The sequence below is a fragment of the Lissotriton helveticus genome, chromosome 5_1 (genome assembly GCF_964261635.1).
Source record: "Lissotriton helveticus chromosome 5_1, aLisHel1.1, whole genome shotgun sequence".
Classification (NCBI taxonomy): domain Eukaryota; kingdom Metazoa; phylum Chordata; class Amphibia; order Caudata; family Salamandridae; genus Lissotriton; species Lissotriton helveticus.
Genome location: NC_136065.1, coordinates 1,738,129,983 through 1,738,149,304, shown reverse-complemented (window position 1 = coordinate 1,738,149,304; position 19,322 = coordinate 1,738,129,983).

Genomic DNA, 19,322 nt, shown 5'->3' with positions numbered 1-19,322 from the left:
GCACTGTATGCATAGAGTTCGAAGTCCGGGGCGGCCAGACCACCCTGGACGAATGGCAGCGTCAGCAGATTCCAGGCGACACGCGGTTGTCTGCCGGCCCATACCAATTCAAGCACGGCCGTTCTGAGTCAACGAAAGAAATGCACATTAAGCGGCATGGGTATATTAACAAATAAATATAACAGTTTAGGCAAAATGACCATTTTGGTCATTGCTTTACGACCTTACAGCGACAGGGGGAGTCCCTTCCATCTCTGGACCTTTGTTTCAATCCAGTCTATAACCTTTCCGTGATTTGCCAGCCACAGGTCCTGCACGGTTCTACTGATTGTTATACCTAAATATCTTGTCTCCGACTCCACCCAGTCGATTGGGTATTCCGTCGAGAAACGTTTAGTCTCTGCAGTGAGTGCTAGTATTGTAGATTTGGGCCAGTTAATTTGTATCCCAGTGAGCCCCCCGTATCGTATGAGTTCCCTCATGATAACGTTAAAGTTGTCTTTGGGATCGGTCATATAAATAGTAATGTCATCAGCGTACATGGAAATTAAAAGGCCTCGGGACGTAAACCCTATGCTCCTGTGTGTGTGGTGCTGGCGTAGCCTTGCCGCCAGAGGCTCAGTCGCAATGGCAAAGAGCAAGGGCGATAAAGGACACCCCTGTCTCGTGCCACGGGTAATTTTAAAAGGATCCGACACCTGGCCATTTACACGAACCCTCGCCATTGGTTTGGAATATAGAATCTGAATTTGCTAGATAAAAGGCGGGCTCAGTCCCATACGGGCCAACATTTTAAACAGGAACTCCCACTCAAGTGAATCGAAGGCCTTAGTGGCGTCAAGCAGAGCGGCCACTGCCTGTACATGAGGGGCTAGGTAATGGAGGACCCCAAACAGTGTGCGTAAATTGTGGGACGTCGACCTCCCTAGTATGAACCCGGATTGGTCCGGGAGCACTATCTGCGGGAGCATTGGTTGAAGCCTGTTGGCAAACAATTTGGCATATATCTTGGCGTTCAGATTGATTAAAGACAGGGCTCTGTAGGAGTCAGGAGAAGTAGGGTCCTTACCTGGCTTGAGCAATGTTATTATCATGGCTTCACGGAGCGTGGGGGGCCGTTCGCCTGACTCCATCGCTTCATGGTATACCTGCATTAAATGAGGGGCCAGTATTTCAGCGTACTCTTTATAAAAAGCGGCCGTAAGGCCATCTGCACCTGGGGCTTTGTCCGGGGGCATGCTGCCAATCTCCTGTCGTACATCTTCCACGGTGATCGGCATATTCATGTAAACTCTGGCTCCATCATTAAACCAAGCCAGAGCCACCGTGTCTAGATAATCTACAATATCTGCATCCGATGGTCGCGTGGTGGAGGTGTATAGTTGCTGATAATAGTGGGATACAGTGGACAATCTCCCGTGGCGTCCTGGCAACCTCACCGTTATCTGATTTGAGTTCTGTGATGTAGTCGGCACCTCTAGGGACTCGCAATAGACCAGCTAGTTTCCTCCCGGCTCTGTCACCCTGTCCGTAACGTCTTGCCTGAGCACATTTAAGCAAATAGTTAGTCTCCCTTTCTGCCTCATCTTGAAATTCCGTCAATTTCGATCTGATTTTCGCTGTGGTGGCCGGGGATGGGCTAATTTGAAAGTTGCGCTCCAGGTCTCCTATTTCTTTCTCCAATCTGGCTAGCGTACCCCTGATATCACGTAATACCCCAGTCCTCAACGCTATGCAATTACCCCTGATGACCACCTTGAAAGCTTCCCAGAGCGTACCAGGCGAGTCTACCGAACCTTCATTAAGCGTAAAGTATTCTTCTATTTTGTCCCGCAAACCTTCTCTGAAAACCTGATCTAACAGTGCAGTAGACTGGAAACGCCAGGCAAAGGGCTGAATATATTGTTCAGGGATATGAAGTATGAGCACAGTGGGTGCGTGATCCGACAAGGTGAGAGGAGAGTGGGCCACGTCGAATACCTCATTATGAATATCTTTTGATACAAGCCAGTAGTCTATTCTTGACCACGAGCTCCTATGGTGAGTGATGCAGGTGCCCTCCCTGTCTGTGGGATGTAGTGCCCTCCAGGAATCCACCAGATGCAAATCTTGAATTATGTTGTTTAAGGTCAGCGCGGCCCTAGGGTGGTGGTCACAGGTCATTCCCTCTCTGTCTAATGTGGGGGATAAAACTACATTAAAATCCCCGCCCCATAGTATCGCCATGGGTCCCAGTGCTAGAATCCGGTGGTGAAGAGAATGGAAAAATCTGGATTATCAGAATTTGGGCCATAAACATTGACTAATAGTGTTGGGGTGTTGTAGAGCGTGCCCTGAACTAGAACATATCTGCCCTCACTATCCACTACTGTCTGTAGCGTCATCCACTGCGGCCCCCTACGTATAAGGACGGCCACCCCTCTGGAGTACGTCGAATGGCCAGACAGCTGTATCTCTCCCCATCTTTTATTCCTAAGAGTGCATGCTGCCGTGGTGGGCAAATGTGTTTCTTGAAGAAGGCAGATATCTAACTCATGCTTCAGCAAGTAGGCCTGGACGAGCCTCACCTTCCTGCGGTCATTGAGACCCCTTACATTCCAGGACATGCATTTAAGCGACTGTGTTCTAAACTCCTGTGGAGAAGGACCTAGGTTGCATTGGCTCTGGTCATGACCGAAAAACCATCCATCGGTGCCACAAGGGCAAAGGAACCACTCGGAACAAGAAGACACACCAAATGGATATATATCCACACAATATGAGGCAGAACAAGTACAAGGAAGAAAAAACAATACCCCCACACCCCCCTCCCACACCAACCCCCCAATCAGGTTGTGATATACCCTCCCAGAACCCTGCGAACTGCAAACAAAAATACCACAATAGAAAACGTGCGGGAATCATCCCGGTGGGGTACATGGGTCGGCTGGACAGACACCCCTGCACTTTTAGCAGGGTGGCCGGAAAGTTGGCGCAACATTCCAGTCTCCCAGCTTGACCACTCCAATTATACATCAATTTGCTTACGTCTACATTAAACTTGAACCTCAAATAAACGTAGTTCCGACGGTCTAGTGCCCCCCGGAACCCCACCCCTCCCGACGACAGCCCAAGCATGTTCAATTGCAAAGTACAGTACTTATCTACGCTCACAGGCCACCGGCTATCCCCGATCAGTCATTGTCACTGAGGTTGTAATCAGCTCTCCGTTCCTCCGCCGTGTCCTGTCGCCTGCGGTCTTTGGCCATCTGCTAAGCGTATGTGAGCGCCGCTTTGGCATCAGTGAAGAACGTTGGTCTCCCGGGCCCCTGCACCCTCAGCTTGGCCGGGTATATCAGTGAGTATTTAGTGCCTAGCTGCTGAAAACCTTTCTTGGCTGGGATGAATTCTCTCCTTGCAGCTTGCACCTGGAGTGTGAAGTCTGGATACAGTGCCAAGTTGTTTCCATCGTATTGAATGTCTTCTCTTTCCCTTGCCAGACGCAATATGGTGTCGCGGTCACGGTAGTTGAGGATCCGTGCAAGGACCGGGCGCGCCGGCGTCCCCGACCGCGGGCCCAGCTCACGATGTGCTCTTTCAACCAAGAACATGGTCGATAGTTGCTGCCCAAACAGATCCGACAACAGCTTCTCTACGTACTTCTCCATGTTCGGAATATTCGTAGTTTCCGCAATTCCGGTGATGCGTATGTTGTTGCGTCGTGACCTGGATTCCAAGTCCTCATTCTTCTGTTGAATAATGTGAAGGATTCCGTCCATGTTCTGTAGTTTTTTGTCTATCTCCGTCTGGCCCTCCTCTGTTTCAGTCACCCTTGTTTCGAGTACGCTCACTCGACCTTCCTGCTTGTCCATCCTCCGAGTTATCCCGTCCATTCTGGTGGCCAGGGTGTCCATTTTGGCGTTGATAGCTTGTAGACTGGATTTCAAGTCTTTAAACATTTCGCGAATGTCGTCTGGCGGCGGCTGAGATGCCGCAGTATCTACCGATTGGCCCTGTGAGGCAGTGTCTGCTTCAGTCCCCTTAGTGGACTACTTATCAAAGTTTAGCCGGGGTTGTCTGGTTTCCGGCTTCTCCATCTTCGGCGCCACTCTCCACAAGGTGCACGGGAGGTGCACGTGTCACCGGCTTGTCTGAAAAGTCGTCAAGGGGCATGGGCCTCCCCTCTATAATTGAACAGTGCAATCCACCGAATTTGGCGCTGGTAGCTTTGCCACTCCATAACTTCAGACTACGCCTGCAGCGCCACGCTCCCACAGGCTGACCACCCTCCTGGTCTGGCTATGCGCCGGCGTAAGTTGTCGCAGTTGGATAATACAGGTCCAAGATCTGCCCCCCCAGCACACCTACAGTTCGCAACTCGCTGCGGTAGGGTAGCGTTTCATCTGCCCGTGCTGTCCCACACCACACAAGGGGAGCTGGCCACACATCTGTGTTTAGTAGGCAATCCCCGGTTCCCTCAGGCCGCATGCATGGAACCCTCCAGAGCGCGGTCTCCGAGTCCCCCTGCTGCCAAGTAGAAGATAGTGTTCCCGCTATGGCTCCATCTCACGGGCTCCGACAGGAGTGGTGTGACCCCGGTTGTTTATGTGAATGTTCGTGGCGGGTTACACAGGTAAGTTGGGGAAACGGTGTCGGCGATTGCGAGCAGGCGATAGGGCCGTTGCGCATCTACACACAGGAAGCAGGCATCAGCAAATGAAACGTCCGATACACGGAAAACAGGCCTTAGCTGTTAGGTCCCTGGCTGCTGGGCTGAAAGTTGCGGCCCTCTGGCTGTGCAGGTTCTCACGTGGTCTGTGTAGCATGCGGGGGGCCAGAATATCGCCACGCGACCCCCCACTGACTGATGCGCCGCCTGATGGGGTCTCACCTCTCCGCACGCTGCTACCGATAGCCCTCCGATCGCCGTCCAAGGCAGATGGGCCTCAAGTGCCTCCGCTGCGTCACTCCAGGAGCCGACTCTCACTGCGGGTCCCTCCGCCGCCTCCAGAGCACCCGCGGGAGATGTACAGCACCAGTGGTCTTCTTTGTTGGGTGCCCGGACAGCTTCGCTCCACCCTCCGGCCGACCGTGGGGGCCGATCAGAACCGCCCCACCGCAGCCGCGAGCACGAACAGGCACCCGGGGGAGGCTCAAAATCGAGGCCCCGGCTCAACTCAGGGAGACAGGCCTCAGGGCTCAGAGGGGACCGGACCGTTCTCCCCCGCGTTAAAGTGCACCGCTGCCTCTGATGGTCCGGTTCTCGCCTAGCATCACCTCCGTTGGCAGTGTTATTTCGCTGGGAGCAGAGATCAGTGCCTCTGAGTCGGATAGATGACGGATTAATTTCCCGCCCGGCGGACCGCTTTAGAGTGCGGCCATTCCGCTTCGCAGCCAAGCCACGCCCCTCTGACACCGTTCTGATCTTTTCAGGTGTTTCAATGAAGCACAGCCACTTTTCTAAATATGCCCCTAAGTGACCGGTTTGCCAAAAAAGTAGCAAACCTGCACCCATAGCAGTACTTCTTGAATGGATGTAAATGTAATACTTTTTAGAATTCACAAACCTTGGCAGCAGTAGGCTTGGAAAGCTACACCAGTCTCAGGTTACAAGGCATACTACTGACAATCAAATACCCAAACAGTGATGGCAGAATGCTTGCAATAGTCTAACCACTGGCAATCCCTCAGGTTGCATATCATTGTTTTTCTGGTACTGTGCCACTCTCTATAGAGGGCCTGATTTAGGATTTAAAGGATGATGTAAAGGCAAACAGGGTTGCAGTGAACTTTACTGGCATTACCCATCCTACCAAATTTAGAGATGTCCGTCAAGCCAGCGGAGTTTGCTATACATTGGCAGGAACCACCATCATAGCAGTTCCTGTCAATGTAGGAAAAGTTGGACGGATGGGTCCATCAAACATGACTGCTGGCCATCGCACTTTTTTAAACTAATGACCCCAAAAACAATTTTTTCTCATGGCGTGGTAGTCATTTATCACTTTTTACTGTCCCTCACTATCAGAATATACCTAGAGGTGACGGAAAGTAACAACAAAAAAAAGAAAAGACATCTGACTGTCCACTCTAAATAGGGTGGAAGGTCGATGGCTTACTTCCAATGGCACCTACTCCGTTGAGCCTTTCATGGGCCATTAAAGGAAGTTTTACACTGAAAGAGTAAATTTGACTTTGTCAGCATGCAACTTCTGGTCTGTCCAACTCCATAATCGGGCAGGCAGACCTTTTGAATTTGGTGGCAAGAGACTCAGTCGCCAATTGAATAGAGTACCTGTCTGCCAAGATTTAAAACAGGCCAAGAGACCTACCAAATGCGAATCAATATTGACCCTGCTCCTCATGGGAGCAGTCTATCCCAAACCTTAGCGACCTCATTCAGTCACCCTGTGGCCTAATGGTTTTTAGTTTGAAATTCGAGATTTACAGCCCCCGAATCACGCTGACTAAGCTGTGCCCCTGATCTGAAGTATCTGCTTTACTTTTAGAAGGACCAAGGAGTCAGTCAGAGACCATATTTTCAAAAGTTCACTCCTTTTCTACATGGAACGAGGAGGGGGACAAACATGGTTTTGAGGTAATTTATTGCTCATATATCTTTATGTAACACTAAATGGTTCTTGTTATAAATAGGGGTCTCTAGTTGGCAATGGCTTGCACCTTTGTCCACATAGGGACCTTTGCTTCTAGTCAGAGAAAGGGGGATACACTCTTAAAATAATCCCTGCTCACCACCTTGGTAGCTTGGCACGAGCAGACAGGCTTATCTCAGAGGGAGTGTGTAAAGCATTTGTGAACCCATACAGTAACACAGTGAAAACACTACAAATGGGCACCACACCAGTTTAGAAAAATAAGTAATCTTTACCTGAACAAGACCAAACGGCAAAAATCCACAATACGGCGGACCTGTTCCTTACTGCAGCCCATGGGAGGCGATGCATAGCTTCCTTACAGGAGAGGAGGGGATGCGTCAGTTTCTTACTGCGTTCCGGTTACAATGCAACAAGATGGCGCCTCGATGCGATGCGACGATCGGGTGCGATGCGACAAAATGGTGGCTCGATGCGATGCAATGATCTGGATGATGCGTGGACGTTTGCAGCATGGAAGGTGCTGCGACAATCTTCTCAGCAATGCTTAGGGACTTGGTGTGGATGCGGCGCGCTTCTTCTCCGGGGGTCGGCAATGCATGGGGACCAGGTGCGGATGCAGTCCACGTCTTCACCGTGACTCGGCGATGCGTCGGAATTAGTGCGGTTGCATCGTTACATCGATCTTCCAGCTCCCAACAACAAACAGTCTCTAGAGTTCCTTAACAGCAGCAGGCACCTCTCTTTAGGTTAGAATACCCAGCAAGGAAATTCAGGGGAGCTGGTGGTGAAGTCATTGTGTCCCTGAGTCTTCAGACAGGAGGCAAGCTCAATTTCAAGCCCTTGGAGATCTTCCTCAAGAAGACAAAGCAAATAGCAGAGCCCTTTTTCCACTTTCCTTGGCAACAAGTAACCACTGCAGGCCAGCCCCAAACAAAACACAGCACAGGGGCAGAAATCCTCCTTCAGCTTCTCCGGTTTCTACTCCTTGGCAAAGGTTCCTCTTGATTTACCAAAAATGATCTAAAGTTCTGGGGTCCCCCCCCCCTTTTTATACACACAAATCTTATGTCTCTGAAGGCAGAGAGTGTCTGGGCCCAATTCACAGAACTAACTTAAGACAAAATCCTAAACTTACTAACATTTTGGTATCCACAGAAGGCACTTACTCATTTCGGTATTCACAGAAGTTAGGAGTCCTAACTTTAGGACTCCTAAATGCCTTCAGTGAATATCGAAAGTCTTAAAGTTAGGATTTTTCTCAGTTTAGGAGTCCTAAAGTTAGGAGTCCTAACTTTACTACTCCTAAACGGAGAAAAATCCTAACTTTAAGACTTTCCGTATTCACAGAAGGCATTTAGGAGTCCCAAAGTTAGGACTCCTAACTTCTGTGAATACCAACATGAGTAAGTACCTTCTGTGAATTCCAAAATGGTAGTAAGTTTAGGATTTTGTCTTAAGTTAGTTCTGTGAATCGAACCCAACGTACCCAGCCAAAACCAGTTCTGTCCTTACTGGTGCAGCTTCCTGGCAGGAGGTGGAGACAGCATTGTTGAAAGCACACCTGGCCCAGGCAGGTGAAAGGAAACCTCCTCCCCCTACTCTAAATTCAACACAGGTACCCTTCAGCCCAGCCCTGTCTCATCAGACTGCTGGAGCCACAGCCCTCTCCCAGCTCCAGTCACTCACATGCCAGACATGCAATAGACAAACCTAGCAAAGGCATACTGGATGGTTAGGCAAAAAAACACCTACTTTCAAAAAGTGGTATTTTCAAACACAGAATGTTAAAATCAACCACACTAAAAGAAGCACTTTAACATTCTGTATTCAGGCATACTAAACTTTATTTTCCTATCTTGTTCCCAGGGTCAGTTATGTTTATAAGATGTTATAACAAGTGCTCATTCTGGCCCATGGGAGCAGTTAGCCATGCAATAGTGAAAAACGAATTTGGCTGTATTTCACTATCAGGACATGCCACACATACCAGGGCATGTCCTACCTTTCACATACAATGCACCCTGCCCACAGGGGTACCATGTGCCTACCTTAGGAGTGACTAACATGCAGAAAAGAGAAGGTTTAGGGACTGGCAAGTGTGTGCACAAGTCGACACGGCAGTCCCAGACTGCACACAGACTCTGCAATGGCAGGCCTGAGCCACATTTTACAGGCTGTTTTTTCTGCGGGTGACACAAGCAGTGCTGCAAGCCCACCAGCAGCATTTGATTTACTAGCCCTGGGCACACATGGTGCACTGCACTAGGGACTGACAAGTAAATCAAATAACCAATCATGGAATCACCGATCCATAACAACAATTTACAATAGGGAGCACTTGCATTTTGGCACTGAACAGCAGTGGCAAAGTGCCCAAAGCATCTAGACCAGCAAAAACAGATGAGGAAACAGTAAAATTTGGAAGGGAGACTCACACCCATGATGCCAAGTCTAACAGTTCTGATTCGGGTATATATATATATATATACATATATACATATATACATATATATATATATATATATATATATATATTCAAAATCCAACAAGCGAGCAGCGCCCGCAACGCCCTTTCCCAGCCGCTTTACTGAAAGCGGTCCGTTACGAGGCAGGCAGCCTCTCCATGTTACATCCAAGCAGTGCTTCTCCACCTTGCCGACAACACCGCAGTAACGGACACAAAACAAGATTCTTTTTGCAGCAGACGAAGATTTATTCCATCATGGTCTTAGAAACAAGAATACACCCGACGCGTTTCAGTGCTGGCGCACCTTAGTCATGAATGTTTGATCTCATGCTGCATAGGTTTTTAAATAACACGTGACATTCAGTGTAAGTGAAAACAGACTCAACAACCACCTGATACAAAGTGTCTACGTAAAACTGAACATCTATTCAATCGAATAAATGAAAGAACACGTAATAAATAAGTGCAACAGTGTAAACATACGAAAAACCGCATTAACATTCTGCCTGCCGTTGTTTTTACTCGTGATGACATACTAGACAAAACTGAGATACATTCGTGCTAGTTGGCCTAATGCAATTGTCATAAGCCAGGCTTAAGGGGACCACTGTTTAAACAAAGTTTAACTAAACACTGTCAGGTTGCAAAACATCTCACTGGTGAATTTACTCACTTTACCATGATTTAAGGCCCAAGTGGGCGTGCAAAAGAACAGTTACCCCTCTGGCTCACTGATTCAATGACAGTTCATAAATGCAGCCCATGTGGGCTTATGCACGAAAATCATCTAGGGCCATCTTAAAACTACAGCAGCGTGCGTGGTAAATACACTGTGTTCGTGTCTTCAGCAAAATGCGGTTCACATCTAAAAAAACAAAAAATAACAACGTGTCATCTCTCTATCCGTGAAATATTAAAATAAAGTGCAGCTAAATCAAAAAACATTAAAATCATCATTTGCTCTAGAGTGTAAATTCCCCAAGCTTCCAGCACTATACCTACTACCCAAAATACATAAAGAGCCACTCAAGCCACCAGGGAGACCCATAGTGTCATCGAGAGGGAGTTTTTGGAAAACATGTCTAGATATGTAGATTTTTTCCTTCAAGGCTGGGTCCAAAAACTCCCCTCATTTGTGAAAGACACTGGCGATTTTCTGCGTTAACTTGAGAAAACAGAATGGAATGAGGAGTATTCCCTGTTGACTATGGATGTGTCAAGTCTGTATACTTGTATACCTAAGGAAAAAGGAGTAGAAGCATGCAGACATTTTTAGGAGAACAGGTCAGCCTCCTACACTGCCCACACAGAAATGCTGTTAGAAATGATAGCTGTTTGTCTCAAACAGAACTACTTCCTCTTCGACAACAAAATTCATCACCAAACTCTTGGCACTTCTATGGGGACCTGCTTTGCGCCATCTTTTGAAGGTCTCTATATGGGGTTATGGGAAGAGGAAGTAGTCAGTCAGCTTACACTTTTCAAAGAAAAAGTTCAGTTGTACATTAGGTATATTGATGATATCTTTTGTATATGGAGAGGGACGGAAGAGGAGGCCAAAGAGTTCGTACAAATACTCAATACCAACGGTTTCAATCTTCACCTGACCCACAAATGGTCCAAAACCACTATTGAGTTTCTGGACCTTAATGTATTCATTGAAAATGGCAGAATTGAGAGCTGTCTTTTTAGAAAGAGCACCGCAGGAAATAGTCTGCTGCGTGCTGATAGTTGCCACTCAAGTGCGCTCATCCAGAGTATTCCGCTGGGTGAGCTCCTGAGAGCGAAGCGCAACTGCAGCATAACGGTTAAATTTGAAACAGAATGCAAAGTTATGACTGAACGCTTTTTACAACGAGGGTACACTCGCAAAACTGTAAATAAAGCCTTGAAAGAAGTAGCACTGCGTTCCAGAGAATCGCTGCTGATTAATAAGATCTCAGCAGGCGAAGAAAGCAAAAAAAGCGACAATCAAAGTCTAAGATTTATAACAACATATAACAAACAAACACATGCGGTACGAAAATGCTTGAATAAATTTTGGCCGGTCCTCAGAACGGACAAAGATCTCATTGAGTGTATAGGACAGAACCCAAAGATCACGTACAAGAGAGCTAGATCTTTGAGAGATGCTCTCTGTAGAGCAGTAGAAACCAACAAAACAGGGATCCCAGGAGTTCAAGGTTTTTATACCTGCAGAAGCTGCAAAGCCTGCAAAAACAGCAGGAACAAGAAAGAATGCATCCTTTCCTCGGTGAGTAGTCCTATGTCATCAAAAAACACACCACATGCAATACTGATTATGCGGTGTACGCACTGTTCTGTCCCTGTGGCCTTGCCTATATAGGTAGCACAATTCACAAGGCCAAAATACGGATCCTAGTGCACTTACGTGCAATAAAGAACTTAGACAAAGCATATCCCATAGCTCGCCATTTTCACAGCCATCACAAACAGAACACTAACCTTCTCAGTTTTGCAGTCTTAGACTCGGTCAAGGCAGATGTAAGAGGAGGTAATAGACTGAAAGAACTCCGCAGACTTGAGTCTAAGCTGATTATACAGTATAGGACCCTTACCCCGCTAGGCCACAATCATGATGAGGAGCTAGCAGTCCATCTTGGGTAGTAGGAGTATCTTCAGTAAATGTATAACGAGGCCTTCTGTAGTTTTTCCAGAATTGTAAATTAGGCCGCAGAGCAAATGATGATTTTAATGTTTTTTGATTTAGCTGCACTTTATTTTAATATTTCACGGATAGAGATGACACGTTGTTATTTTTTGTTTTTTTAGATGTGAACCGCATTTTGCTGAAGACACGAACACAGTGTATTTACCACGCACGCTGCTGTAGTTTTAAGATGGCCCTAGATGATTTTCGTGCATAAGCCCACATGGGCTGCATTTATGAACTGTCATTGAATCAGTGAGCCAGAGGGGTAACTGTTCTTTTGCACGCCCACTTGGGCCTTAAATCATGGTAAAGTGAGTAAATTCACCAGTGAGAGGTTTTGCAACCTGACAGTGTTTAGTTAAACTTTGTTTAAACAGTGGTCCCCTTAAGCCTGGCTTATGACAATTGCATTAGGCCAACTAGCACGAATGTATCTCAGTTTTGTCTAGTATGTCATCACGAGTAAAAACAACGGCAGGCAGAATGTTAATGCGGTTTTTCGTATGTTTACACTGTTGCACTTATTTATTACGTGTTCATTCATTTATTCGATTGAATAGATGTTCAGTTTTACGTAGACACTTTGTATCAACAAGTTGTTGAGTCTGTTTTCACTTACACTGAATGTCACGTGTTATTTAAAAACCTATGCAGCATGAGATCAAACACTCATGACTAAGGTGCGCAAGCACTGAAACGCGTCGGGTGTATTCTTGCTTCTAAGACCATGATGGAATAAATCTTCGTCTGCTGCAAAAAGAATCTTGTTTTGTGTCCGTTACTGCGGTGTTGTCGGCAAGGTGGAGAAGCACTGCTTGGATGTGATATATATATATATATATATATATATATATATATATATATATATATATATATATAGATACATATATATATTGCTTTGTCTCTTCTCACAGCAATTCCTCATGGACGAAGTCACGGCACAGCAACAGGTTAGTTCACAGATATTTTTATTTACACACCATGTGCAAAATAAGTGCATCAAATAACGGCCTACGCGTTTCGACTACTCCTAGCCTTCTACTGGACCATAGAGTCCTCTGGTCTAGACCCCATTTTTAAAATGCTCGGTGCTAAGTACCCTTTTCCATTTCCTTGGTCATCTAGACCAACAACCCTGCACAGTTAATTATCGGAATACTCAAAGTTTCCACATCAATGTAAAGTACTCGGTTTGGTCAACCCTATCAAAACCAAATGATAATATATACATATTTACAATTTGCCAATTTCAGCATCCCAATTCTATTTACAAGTACGGTTACCAAAGTAGTTTGTGAATACATTGTGTATATATATATATATATATATATATATATATATATATATATATATATTTGTTAAGTGTTTTTCATTATGTATAGAAGAGACAGACTTCAAGAGAAAAAATGTGCATATATTTGTCATTGTGCATAGAACTGCAATGCTGGAAGAAAACTCTACAAACATTTTCAGCTTGGCTTAACTAGCTTATAGTGAATATTATCCCACAATGCAGCAACTGTTATTCCACTGTGCTCTGTCCGGACTGGTTACAGCAGCGGATATTGCAACCTTTACAAAGCGCAAAAACTGACCAATGTGCAAAGCTATGTGTCGAAAATGTGACACTTTGCAAACCATGTTCTTGATCAGTAGAGTGAACAGGGAGAAACAGGGACAGGGGAATCAAGCCCAGCCATTTCATTTGACACGACTAAAGCTTCCAAAAGGAGATTCATGGGCAGACCCATGTCCTTTCTACAACACAAGTACTCCGAGGGGGAGGACTCTGCTGTACCTTGTCTGTCCCTGGAGTGGCTCCATAAAATAACAAGCACCAGGCATTCATACAGCAGTGGAACACTAGAATTCTGAAACCCTAGAATTCTAAGGGGTGCTTTATCTACACAGCACTAACAGTGGAACGAAGGGGCTTCTTCAATACACAGAAAGGTTTGATGCTACGAGCATGAAAGAGAAAAAATATCCCCCCAGCTCTATCAGTTCTGAGCACAAGTAGGGGCAAGGAACAGCAAGAATACTAGGAAATGTTATGGTTTGAAGACTTAACTAGTCCATGCAAAATGCTAGTGCAAAACATTTGCAGAGAAAGTAGATTTGAGAGAACTAAATTGCAGAGAATATACTGGTCGAATCAAACAAACCAAATGGACACCATCGACAACCTTGCATTCAAGAAGATCCAGGAGAACAGCTAGAGGTACTTCAAGAAAGCAGGCGTCATGGTAACCTCGTAGATTCCAGATGGAAAAAAGATACAAACGCTCCTTCTCAGTAATGGCTCCCAGGATCTGGAATGCACTCCCTCCTGAAACCAGGCTTATCTCCTCCACTGCATTCTTCAAGAAAGAGGTGAAAACCATCCTTATGGCCAAGTTCACCTGAACTTTATAGGTGTTGGATAAGAGACTCTGCATCGTTTGGTACTTTGACCTCCTGACAGATTCTTGGCACTATATTTTTATTTGATTGTGACACTATTATGCTACTCTCCTACTACCGACCACTATATAATACACTTTAGTTTGCTGAATCACCCGCCTGATGCCCCCACCCCATGCTCTCTCTATCCTTAGAATTTGGTATAAGCCATCCCTACATCCAAAGTTTACCTGAACTCTATTGTAACGGGATCAATGACTTTGCGCCGTCTTATATTACTTGTTACCTGATTGTATATTGGTATGTTTTCTGTACACTATTGTTTTCCTATTATGTTATTGACTATTATACTGCTCCCATTATTTCTGTTCAGTCTTGTTGCCCCTACCCCTGTCTCTGTGAAGCGCTCTGATATCTGTAAAGATCTTGTTCGCGCTATATAAAACTTTGAATAAATAAATAAATAAATAAAATAAGAAGGTAGGGGTCACTGTGGCTAAGAGCATATATTTTGGTAAATACTGCGCCAAGTAGATTTAAGTGAAGACCACATGGTGTCTGACATGGCCAGTGCCCCTTAAGAAAGATCAAGTAGAAGACACTCTACAAAGACTAAGGGCCTGATTAAGAATTTGGCGGTTGGGATACTCCGTCAAAAACGAGACAGATATCCCACCCGCTGCATTACAAATGCCATTTGATCCTACAGTCCACCAAGTCATTATCCAGGCCTCCATTCTATCAAGGCCGGACTACGCCAGTTCACTTTACCTAGGGCCAAATAAGTCTGAGATCCTATGTTTGCATAGGGCACAAAATGCAGCTGCCAGGACCCCACTTGGTCTTCCTAGAGCCTGTCCCACAACCAACGCCACCCGCTGACTACATTAGCTGCCGGTGGTGAAACTCATTGAGTTTAAGTCTCTCTGCATCGCTCACAAAATCCTGAATCTCTACTCTCCGGATATTTGGTGAATCTTTTCTCACTCTACATACCCACCTGTCAACTATGACTGGGACACCCCTTAGCTGGGGCAGCTGTGCACTCTACAAAACTTATAACATAACATAATATAGGATATAGCACACTTAGAGAAACAGCCATTACAGCGCAGCTGTTTCCCCGCATATACTTAACCGCGCATGCACCGTTACCACGCACAGCCTTTACCACGCATGCCTTTACAATGAATTGCATTGTAAAGCTATGTGTAGCAAGGGTATGTGTGTGGAGTGTTGAGGAGTGTGGCTCACTGATTAGAGCGGCAGACCCTGATGCAGAGGTCTGGCCCGGGACCAGGGTTCAATTCCCGACGCGGCAGGGTCCTGAGCCCAAAAATGTCCACGGACTCGATAATTCTTGCCTCGGTGCCTATTCTAATCATGGGGTCCCACGCTGCAACTCTGGGCAATAGTTGCTTAATCTCCACTACGGCGGCCCACCCGCTGCGGGATGCCTGGATGTCACCCTGGGGATACCCAGTAGGGGCTATCTCACAGGGAAAAACCAGGACGGGTTCCCAAGGCAAGCGCCTTGAAGCCTTCGGGTGATACGTGCGCTATATAAGTCGCAATACATTTACAGAGTGGTCTATTGGCGTCATACGGACCCTTCTGCTTCTGCTGTACAACGCATATTGCATCTCAGAAGAGCTGCAGATGTGAAGTAGTGGAGAGGTAAGGAGGATTTAAATAAATATGTTTAAATGTATTTATTTATATGAATATAAAAAAGTTTGTTAAATGATTTTAAGGGCAGGGGAGGGGTAGATGTTAGATGGGCTGGGGGACGGGGAGGAGGGGTCCACTCATAGGGCTCAGGGGCAGAGTAGTTTGAAGAAGGGCCAGGGGTGGGAAGGAGGGGAGTCGGGCAGGGGCATTTGTTAGAAGGGTTTGGTGCGAGGGTCACGCAGGGTTAGAGGGGAGGAGAGGGATTTATTGCTATTTTTTAAAGAACGGGTGCACCAGGGACTGGACTTAGAGCAGGAGTCAGGAAAATCCTTTATCATGAATATGCCCTTAACATGCATACTTTTACAAAGAAATTCATTGTAAAGGTATTCATGGTAAAGGCATATTCGGGGTAAAGGGTATACGTGGCAATGGTATTCGCATGGTAACGCATGCTTTGTTAAAGCATGCGTTGCAACAGAATGCATCCTAACACATAGCCTTCATCAATTAGGAGGCCCCAGCGCCTAATCCCGCCCGGACAAACCTACTTTTGCAGAGTTTGCAAAACATTTGAGGCCCCCCAAGCAGAAGTTGGTAAAACCTCACCTGCAAAGACTGGGAGTACCTGGGCACGGAGCACTTTATGGAGTATTGGTTGTAATGTACAAGGTCATCCTTTTGGTATAATATGATGCTTTTAACAATGAGTTCCTTTTAATCTACATTGTTTTTTGCACCAGCTCCCCAAGCAGAAGTTAGTACAAATTCACCTGCAAATACCTGGGCAAGGATCACTTTACTGTATTATTGGTCATAATGCATCAGGTCATCTCTTTTTTTCTGTATAGTTTGATGCTTTTAACTATGAATTCCTATTAATCCACAATGTTTTTTAATAATAATTATTGTTTAATTCTCTCTGTGGCATTCTATAGTGATACAACTGTGCACTTATAATAGGGTGGACAGGATATCTGTCACGTTTATGTTGGAGTAGCCCATCTGTCAAACTATAAATCAGACACAAGGTTATTTCTCATGAAATAATGCAGTGACCTAAATCTAGGGACATTCAAGAATGCCAACTGTTAGGGTGTGTGAAATGGAATACAGCCACAACATACCCTTCTAAAATAATGGGTAGAGCCCTGAGGTGTTTTATCATTTGTAAACACAAGGGTCCATGTCAATCACATCAACAGGCTTAACAAGATTTTGCCCCGGCGCAGTTACGCAAACTGTCACAAAATGATGCAAAGTTTTGGAAGGGTATTTTTGTTCCTGTGCAAAGGTTATTTTGCACTGCATTTATATCTTTTGCGTATATAGCGATGTGTACTGTTTCCCGTCACTTTGCATCAAGGTGGCATTACATGGGTGTAAATAAGGCAGATAAACGCAAGCATCTATAGTTTTTTACGCAGAACTGGATCTATTAAGATAAGCATTTCATCACAAAATATTCTGTCATTGAGGTAGGTGTTAACTTGGAGAAATGCTCAAATTTTTCCAAACATTTAACATTTTGCATGTTTGCTACACTGTACAGCACACATCTAACATATGAAATGTATTAGAATTAGTCTAGGCACAGAATATTTACAAACCCTCTGCTGGACATCACAAACACACCAATGCACCATGGTGCACAGGCTGTGCGTGGCACTATGCAGCCTGTGTTTAAGTTGAGCCGGTGGGTTCTGGTGCTAGGCACCGGCACTTAATTATCAACACCGGTGCTTGTGACAGTCTGCCACAAGTTGGCGCTGTCTGGCTAATTTAGATATGACCACAACTTCAGTTAATTATTAATTCAATACACATTAACAATAAGTAATAGCTGTTGCCCCTGCCATTCTTAGGGCTTTGGGGGCCTGAAATAGTCTGAAATGTCACATTGTACGAGTGTGCTGGTTAGTAATTGTGTTGTTAATATCATTGGCAGCATAGCAGGGGCAATGTGTGGTGCAAGCTGCAGTGGCCTCCTGACGAGAGCCCTGGCACTCATTTGTTTTACAAATTAAGCATTGTATGTGCACCAGCACAGGAGATGCTGAAAGTCACTTTTAATTAATATTGCGTTGCACTGCTTTCTTCCCCTTTCTTGCTGTGCTGCGTTTTGATGCAGAAAACAAGAGACAGTAATTAAGTTCTTTAGATTGGAAAACAAGAAAACAAACAGAATTTGTCCATTATACGTAGAATGAGAATATTTTGCAAAACACAAAAAACATGTAGTATCCTTGACAAGTACATTGATCACTCAATGAAATACAATTTTTACTTTACATAGCTTCTAAATGACCATAAAAAAAGAGTTTTTTATCAATGTTTTAAAGTCTTATGAGGAGAGGATCAGGTCTCTCCTTATCCTTACAGTAAACTATAAATGGACAGCTCTTACTGCTGTCACTTTCAAGTAATGAAGTTCCTGGGTCCACACCAACTGATCTTCCTGGGCTGAGAGAGATCAAATGCTCCACACCAAGGCCATCCTGTCACCAGGCCTACTCCATTGCTCTGGTCTTGGAGCAGTTTATACACCTTTTTAAGGGCAAGCACTTACCTGGCAGCTGCTGGAAATCTTAGTCTCCTGGAGCATCAGGCAGGGAAAATGTAACCTTCTAAAAGTTATGTTTGCTAAATATTTATTAAATATAACTTAATCAATTATTTGTACTTTTAATAAATATGAAAAACAATCTGTGAATGATGTTTGTAGCCATTTCTTGTTAAAAGTTAAATTTGAAAGTTCATAATTTGTTCTTTGACATTTTTAGGATTCAACTACAGCCCTGCTAGGGAAAATATTTCTAGTCACTGGAGGAATATGCCAACTTTAATTTTGCACATGTTCCACACTTAAATGTCAGGCACCTTACCTTGTGGAAGACTACATGTACTTAGGGATGATTATTAATATTTTAAAGTAGCGTTTCCTACCTGTCATAAACGGACATTTTAATATGTTTGACAGCAGGTTCAAAGGCTGCTGCAGTCAGGCTGCACATGGTAGGCCTTAAGCCATATTTTATAGGCAAACCCTGTGGATGAAACAATAGATGCTGCAGACCACCGTTGGAATTTAACTTCCAGGCCCTGGGTGTATTTCCTATACAATATACTAGGGCCTTATAGGCAAGTAACAAGGTCCCATTGAAGCATTACCCTCCATATGCCCACCTTTTGGAAGCATCAAGCCTGTATTTGAATTGCACCAGAGGTTTGGAGTGGCTAGATGAAGGGAAGGGTTTTTAAGGAGGGTACAGCAGGGAGTGACACCTGAAAGTGATGGTGTCCTGAATAAGTGCTTGTTCAGATGGGTGTACTCCAGCATTCTTGCATTTAGGTGAATTATCTCATAAGTACAGTTTCTCTAATCTCTTTATCTATAAAATACGCTACACTAGGGGACTGATGGAACCAGAAACCATTCTTGAGAAAATCAACTGCAAACCTTTATCTTTTCATCAAGTCTTGACTCTGTGGAGTCACATTCAGCATCTTC